Raw genomic sequence first — 7,848 nt, 5'->3', positions numbered from 1 at the left:
ACAGCAGCATGGAAGTGTAAGCCGAATAAACCCTTTCCTCCCCAACTTGCTTCTTGGTCATGATGTTTGTGCAGGAATAGAAACCCTGACTAAGACAGACCTGGAGTCACAGGCAGAAGGGGCTGGAGAAGGGGGTTGTAGGTTTATGCTTCATAGGGACAGAGCTCCAGAGTAGGATACGGATAAAGCCATCTTTATGGATGGTGTTGACTGTGCTTACACTATGGAAGTGTGTGTGCTCCTAAATGTCTGCTAAGGTGGTTTCATGTTGTGCATGATCTTACCACAGTAGGAGAAGAATAGCTAATAAATAATGTGGCAAAGAGAAACTCTTTTGGTATAGCAAATAACTGGGCTTTTAGTTTAGCTGGGGCATGTTCTCTATCAGGTGATCCACCTGTCCATGCATCATAGATATATGCTATACTTGCCCCATATTGGACATTTCAGAATCTCATAAGGAAAGCGATGAAAAGAACAGACAGGCTTCTGTAGGAGAGGGAGGAATTTTGTGATTGGATGGTTTGTTGCCAGGCACTATTGGTGACCTATGTAAGGGAATTCTGAAATACATAGAATAGATGGTCTATGAACAACAGGTCCTTTGCTCCTCTTGAGTCAGGGAAAAGAGTGCAAGCTGGAGAAGCCTATGAAGGAAGAGAAGGTCAGGCGAGAATGGGAAGCTGCCCATGATGAGGGAAACAGTTAGGTCCATGGCTCAGCTGAGCTGCCACAAGGTGTGATGAGCTAGCTACATTTCCTATTGCTATAGCAGAGTGAAAGGATTTAACCTGGCTCATGGCATCCTGGAGGGAAGTCACTGTGGTGGGGGTGTGTCTTAGTCAGGGATTTACTGCTGTGAACAGACACCAGGACCAAGGCAAGTCTTATAAAAACAACATAATTGGTGCTGGCTTACAGGTTCAGAGGTTCAGTCCATTATCATCAAGGTGGGAGCATGGCAGTATCCAGGCAGGCATGGCACAGGCAGAGCTGAGAGATCTATGTCTTCATCCAAAGGCTGCTAGTGGAAGACTGACTTCCAGGCAACTGGGGTGAGAGTCTTAAGCCCACACCCACAGTGACACACCTATTCCAACCAGGCCACACATCCAGATGGTGCCACTCCCTGGTCCAAGAATATACAAACCATCACAAGGTGGCTTGCAGTGATGGCCATATGAGTGTGAGGTGATTGGGCACATCTCATTCGTAGTCAGCAGAGGGCTCAGGCTGAGTTATGATCCCCTGCAACTCCCAACTGACCTTCCCTAGTGACCCTATGTCTATCAGTTCAGCCCTATCTTCTACAGGTTCCAGGAACCCGCCCAAACCAATTTGTATATAGGATTGCCCTGGGGTTGTCCTGCCTTCAGTTGGGGGTGGGGGGAGAGCTGAAGTAGATGCTGAATCATCATAATGGGTATTTGTGTCAAACATTGCCTGTGGAGTGAATAAATGTTTCTTTCAAATACAAGTTTTTCAGATGTCTACTGCTGTTTCAAGTAATAAAATATAAATTTGTCTTAAAGTACAACCGATTTCATAGTTTTTATTTTTTTAAAAAGGGGTTGGGGACTTGGTTCGGTGGTAGAGTGCTTACCTAGCAAGGCCCTGGGTCCTCAGCTCTGGGAAAAGAAAAAGATTGTAGCATACTTTTAAAGAAAGGTCATAGCTATTCTAACTGCCAAGTGCGTGTACTGCGATTTCAGTGAGTTTGGGTTTGAGTCCCAGTGTCAGCACGATATGAGATGTTTGAATCACTGTGTGTCTCTTCCTTTACCTGTAGGTTGGGGTTTATGATAATGGAACCATCATCACAATGTTCAGGGGCGTGGCACCCACGACAGGTTATGAATATTTGTGAGGACTATGTGAGTCTCCTCTTAAATAAAGCCAAACTCCTCCGAGAAGGCACACCATTCACCAGTCTGCCTACTGGGGGCAGGAGGGATTGGCTTTGGTGGTACATCCAATGTGTGTCATGTAACCACTGACTCTCTGGGAGTGGTTTTGATACAGGTGTTGGTAGGCATCCTCATTTGCATCGACGTGTCATGGGAATGTGGAACACCAGAGCTGGATTACAGAACTTCATTAGATGTAAACATCTTTGCTCCTGAATGGTGGTGGCTTTGATGACCAGCACAGTACAGGTCACAGACAAAACACACTTTGTAGTTTATCCTGCATTTCTACACCATTTCAGTTTTGACTTATCTGTAATTCTAGCTGTGTGGGTTCATAAGGTACAATGCCATAATTTAATATCTTCACACATGTAAATTATCAAATCAGGGTAGCGATCATTCTCCTGTCCTTAAAGGTTTGTGTATGTATTCGAGTGACTGTGCACATGTGTGCCCATCTGTGTAGAGGTCTGAAGTTCTGCTGAATGTCTTCCTAGTTTGCTCTACTTTGTTTATTGGTCAGGGTCTTTTACTGAATCCAGAGCTTGCCAGTTTCAGCTAATCTAGCTAACAAGCTTGCCTCAGGGAGGCCCTGTCCCTGTCTCCCTAGATCTGGGGTTAAAGGTGGCTGCAGCACCTGCCTGGCTTTTACTTGGGTTCTGGGATCTTAACTCTGGTCCTTATGTTTGCCTGGCAAGTGCCTTATCCACTGAGTGATCTCCCCAGCCCATACTTGGCTTTCACATGAGTGCTGGTGGGACCCAAAGGCAGGTCCTCATGTGTACACAGCAGGCACTTCACAGACTTCACAGACATCTCTCCAGCCTCTTAAAACATTTTTAGTTAACATGTAATAACTGAACTCATCTATTTGGTATATTCATTGCTTTAAAAAAAATCTAGATCAAGGATGGGCAGGATAACCTTTGTGGATGGGCCCAATCAAGGATGGGCAGGATAACCTTTGTGGATGGGCAGAATAACCTTTGTGGATGGGCAGAATAACCTTTGTGGATGGGCCCAGGATGTACAGCATTTAGACCTTTTGGGCTAAAATGCTTTGATGAAGCATCAAAAGCAGTCAGGTACCACTTGCAAATGAGTGGGTACCAGTGTGCTCAAGGACAATGTTACTCACAAAGACAGGTAGTGAGGGCTGGTGAGATGGCTCAGTTGGATATAGGTGCTTGCTTCCAAGCCTGGAGAGCTGAGCTCAAGAACTGACTCTTTCCAGTTGTCCTCTCCCCCCCTCCCCCACATTTACTGTGGCACATGCACACCCCACACATGCACCCCACCACATGCACCATGGCCCCTCCTCCCACAATTCACCATGTCACATGGACACCTCCACACATGCAAATGCACACACCCACCCTCAAACTAAATATAAAAATAAATATGTGTTGACATCTCTAGATACTGAGGTGGCCAGGTGTGTAGTGGCTCTGGTATAGGGAAGGTCCTCTATGTCTCTCTACTCTGGACTTCTCTTCTGACTTGTGTGGGATTGATCTCCCCAGCCCATGCCTGGCTTTTGATGTAAATGCTGGCAGGACCTACAGTCAGGTACTCATGTGTACACACCAGGTAGTTCTCCATCTCGTTAGGTGTCCTACCAACAAATCCAGTTCTGACTCTCTCTCTGGACATGGCTACCAATCCAGGCTGTCATCTAGGCTTCTGAATGACTGGTTATAAAATTGAAGTCCCCCACTACTGCCTCCTCAGATTTGACCAAAGGCTAGAAGGATTTAGTGAATCCCTGGAGTTGCACCTTTCCCCTCCTTCTGAGTACATTTTCCCCTTTCCCAAAAGAGAAAAAAGACAGCTCTTGTTCATTACAGAGAGCAATACAGCCTATTTCTCTTCCACTCCAAAATTCAGAACTCCAGTTATGGTCTCACTCTTCCAAATTTCTTTCTTTTTTTTACATAGCAACCAAAGAGTACTACACAGAGGAAAATACTAAGGTTTTTTTTTTTTTTTTCCTATGATGTATTTTCCCATTTCTTTTAGGACAATTTCCTTTGATTTTGTGCTAATAATTTCATTAGATCTAATAAATAACCTGGGAAGTTATTTATTAGAAGTGCATCTGACGCAGACACATGCTAGAAGCGCCTGCTTTTCTTCTTTGATTATTCTGAGCCCCAGGTTCCAGAGCCTCCGTAGGTCCCCATTCCATAGATGGGGCTCTTGGAAGATGTATTCTCTCCAGAGGTTCCTAGGATCTTCCTGACTTGCAGCCTGAGCTAGCTGAATGCTAGATTGGATGACTCATCCCACACCCATCTGCTGAGAGTGAGCACTGCTAACCGGACAGCCCATGAACAAGTTCGATAAAGCCGTAGATAAACAGCACTAATCCTGTTCCCTGGTCTGTGGGATCCACGCCAAATTAGCGGTCCAATGGGGGTTCCCCAAGTAAACAGTCTTGAGGATTGCCACATAGAGAGAAGTGTTAGATGAAGCCGTATTCTGTATTTAATTTTAATATTAGACTATGAGATTAGCAGAGATGGAATTTACCTTGGAAAGGAGAACTGATAAAGGTCATGGGGAAAAAATCTTATTGACTTTTAGTTTGGGTAAGAATGAATTCCATCTTTCCTGTCTTCTCTTCCTTCTTGTTGGTGATCCAAAGCCCTTCTCTCTCTTAAGCTCTGAGGAGGCTGAGATTTGGGGCCCGTGATGGTACCCGAAGGACGTCATGGCACATGGACAGCCTTCTGATTGGTTAAGCCATAGTTCTGGACTAATCTTATTAAAGGTGCAGAGCTGGTGTGTGGAGTCTGACATGCCCCGCCCCCCACCATGTCACTGGGAAACATGCTTTGATTTCTGCAGATTTGGTAGTATTCAGGCGGGTCTTTATTTCCATGGACTTTTAGAAGGACATATTCTGTTTGGTGGGCATCCTGGCAGACTTCAGTAAGCTTCCGAATGGGAGAATGAGGAGCCAGGCCATGTTTTTCCCCCTTAGTGCCTTTGTATGTGTAGGGCATACTACTGAAGACTCTTGGGTGCTTCTCCTGATGAGCCAGGCTCCAGGAGTCTTCTGGAGTGCAGCAGCAGACCATCACTATCAACTCATCTATATGGGAGCAAAGTGCAAGGGCTATTCTTAGAGCTCTCTGGATTCAGTTTTGTCTCTTGCCTCAGCAGACTGTGGAGTTCCTGCTTTGGGTTATAGCTTGAGATATGTTTATGTGACAGAGCACATCACCAAACCCTTCCATAGCTCCGGTTTCTGCGTGAGGTGCCTTGGCAGGTTTGATGAGAAAGTGCTATGCTGGTGAGTTGGTTGGTACTCATCTGGCCATGTTTACAGCTCACAAATCATTCCCTGCACCTAGAAACGCAAGAGGGCTCATTATACTTTTTATTAAGCCAAACAAAACAACAGTGCCAGGAGAAATCCAACTGTTTTGGGTATAAAAATAATATGCTTCTTCCCACCTAGCAGCAAAGCATGTTCCCATCCTATTTATACCTCAGAGTCAAAGAACATTTACAGGCTCTGTGGCACTGGAGTTGGATACTCACGTCTTTGTCTTTAACATATGTCTACAGTGCTATAGGGACGGATGGTTAGATTTGAATGTGGCAGAGTGACAGTCATGTGCCAGACTCTGAACTGCATTTGACTGTTGCTTCATTTAAAAAAATCTACTACTCAATATTACTTATTAAATTATTAAATTAATTATTATTAAAATAGTACTTAATATTAGCAATTTCAATGACTAAATGTCATTGAAATATGAACAATGCGAGGATTATTTATTGTGGTTCACTGTTTCAGGTCTATCAGTCTATATCATGAAGAAGAGGACACAGTAGACCATTTACACCATAGCTGTGAAGCAGAGAAAGAAAGGGATTACAGGCAGGGGTTGGGACAAGATATATCAGTCAAAGATATGTTCTCAGCAAGAATATTCCACCTAAAGTCAAACCTCCAGTGGCCTTCCTTCTCCAACCAGGCCCCACCTGCAACCTTCCTCACCTCAAATGATATCATTGTCTTATAAGTCTTACCAAGGGACTACTTCACTGATTAGCACTGAGCCTTCATGCTCTGATTGTCTGTAGAAATATCTTCCCAGATACACCCAGTGGTATGCTTCACTAATCTAGATGGTTATAAATGCAGTCAAGTTGACAATGAAGATTATCTGTCATAGCAAAGATGAAGTGCTAAGAGCAGCTATGTGAGCACTGCCTAAAAGCAGGCAGTTGATGGTGCCTGGGTGAAGACAAGAATATGGTCACTCTCCTTGTTCCTTTCTGTCTTGAACACTTGGCTCACACTGGGAGGTTGAGCTTATCATTGACCTTGGAAACTATGCTGGGATGGGTTACATGTTTGTGTCCCCTCATATTAGCCCTCAGAAACCTTGACCTCAAAGGCAGTGACATTTGAATGGGAGGTTTTGGGTGGGTATTTGAGCACAAAGCTGGGATAGTGACTGATGCAGAAGAAACATGGGGGTGGGGAGAGGTTGCTTCTTCTTGAAGATACAAGGAGAGGGTACCCATCCATAAGCCTGGAAGCCAGCCCTCACCTGACTGAGCTCTGATTTTGCTTGAAGTACTTAGAACAGCAAGAGATAAATACTTGTCCAGTCTATGAACAGTCTATGATGGCGTTTTATAACAGTAACTCAAGCTAACTAAGACTCATGCCTAGTGACTGGTGGGAATCTGGTAGAGGCATTCTGGTGAGTCAGCAGCAGACCAAGTTAGAGTTCCTACTAGTTATTCTCCAGTCCAACACAGGCCTAAGTTGTATCACAAACAATTTCTGGATTAGCTTCCAATCCACCCATGCACCCACCCACCCATCCTTTATGGGGTACCTTCTATATGGGTGGTACTAAGTTAATTCTAGGAATTGAGAGATGAGGAAGAGATTCTCCAACCCCTTCTCTCTTCTGTAGCACCAACATCTGGCACATTGCCTCCTGACTGGTGGTTAACTCAGTAAACACTGGTTGAATGAATGTGCTAAAGATTGGTACAGTTAACTCTGACTTGACATGGATACCTTCCAGTTATCCACAGAAGAGTTAGCTCTTTGAAGCCAACTGCTGGTCATATCCAGTCTCTTGCCCCTGTCTCTTAAAGTCTTCTGTGTCTGTCTGAGGATAACAGAACTCAGAACTGCATTCTGAGTCAGCGTTCTGGTTGTAGTTTAAGCTGTAGTGGCTGTCATGGTGGGAGATGTCTCAGGATAAGGACTTGCTGGGGAGCATGATTCTCCCCTTCCTCTTCTGCACTGTTATGCTGGGTCATTGAGGGTCTGAATCATGAAGAGTTTATTGTACAGTGAACACTGCTGAGTAATGCAGACCATTGATCCCAATGGGTCTAGGAGTCCAGAATCTCGAGTTGGCAGAGATCATAAAATCTAAGCATTATCATAACAATGCTGGGGAGGGGGTGTGCTCTGCTCTCTCCTCTGTGGTCTGTCATGAATCTATGGGAAAGTTTCCCAGTGGCTGCATAGGATGCAAATGTTGATGAACTAAGTGCAGAAAACAACTATTCTGATAATTGGACATTTAAAAATTTACAAAAATGTAAAATATTAATTTCCAAAGTATACTTTTTGTTTTGAAAATGTGTATTTTTTATGGTAACGTAATGGGATCATCACAGCTGTTTTTCTTTCTGTATGAACTTTTCATTGTGTATTTTTTTTTAATGAATTAAATGTGGCTCAGTCTTTAATATCTCTTTTTTTTCTCCATTTCTCAAGAGTTATTTTTTTAAATTAGGTATTTATTTCATTTACATTTCCAATGCTATCCCAAAAGTCCCCCACACGCTCCCCAACCCACTCCCCCACCCACCCACTCCCACTTCTTGGCCCTGGCGTTCCCCTGTACTGAGGCAGATAAAGTTTGCACGACCAATGGGCCTCTCTTTC

Source organism: Mus caroli, chromosome 17, assembly GCF_900094665.2.
Source record: "Mus caroli chromosome 17, CAROLI_EIJ_v1.1, whole genome shotgun sequence".
In the NCBI taxonomy this organism is placed as follows: domain Eukaryota; kingdom Metazoa; phylum Chordata; class Mammalia; order Rodentia; family Muridae; genus Mus; species Mus caroli.
Note: the sequence above shows the minus strand (reverse complement) of the source record.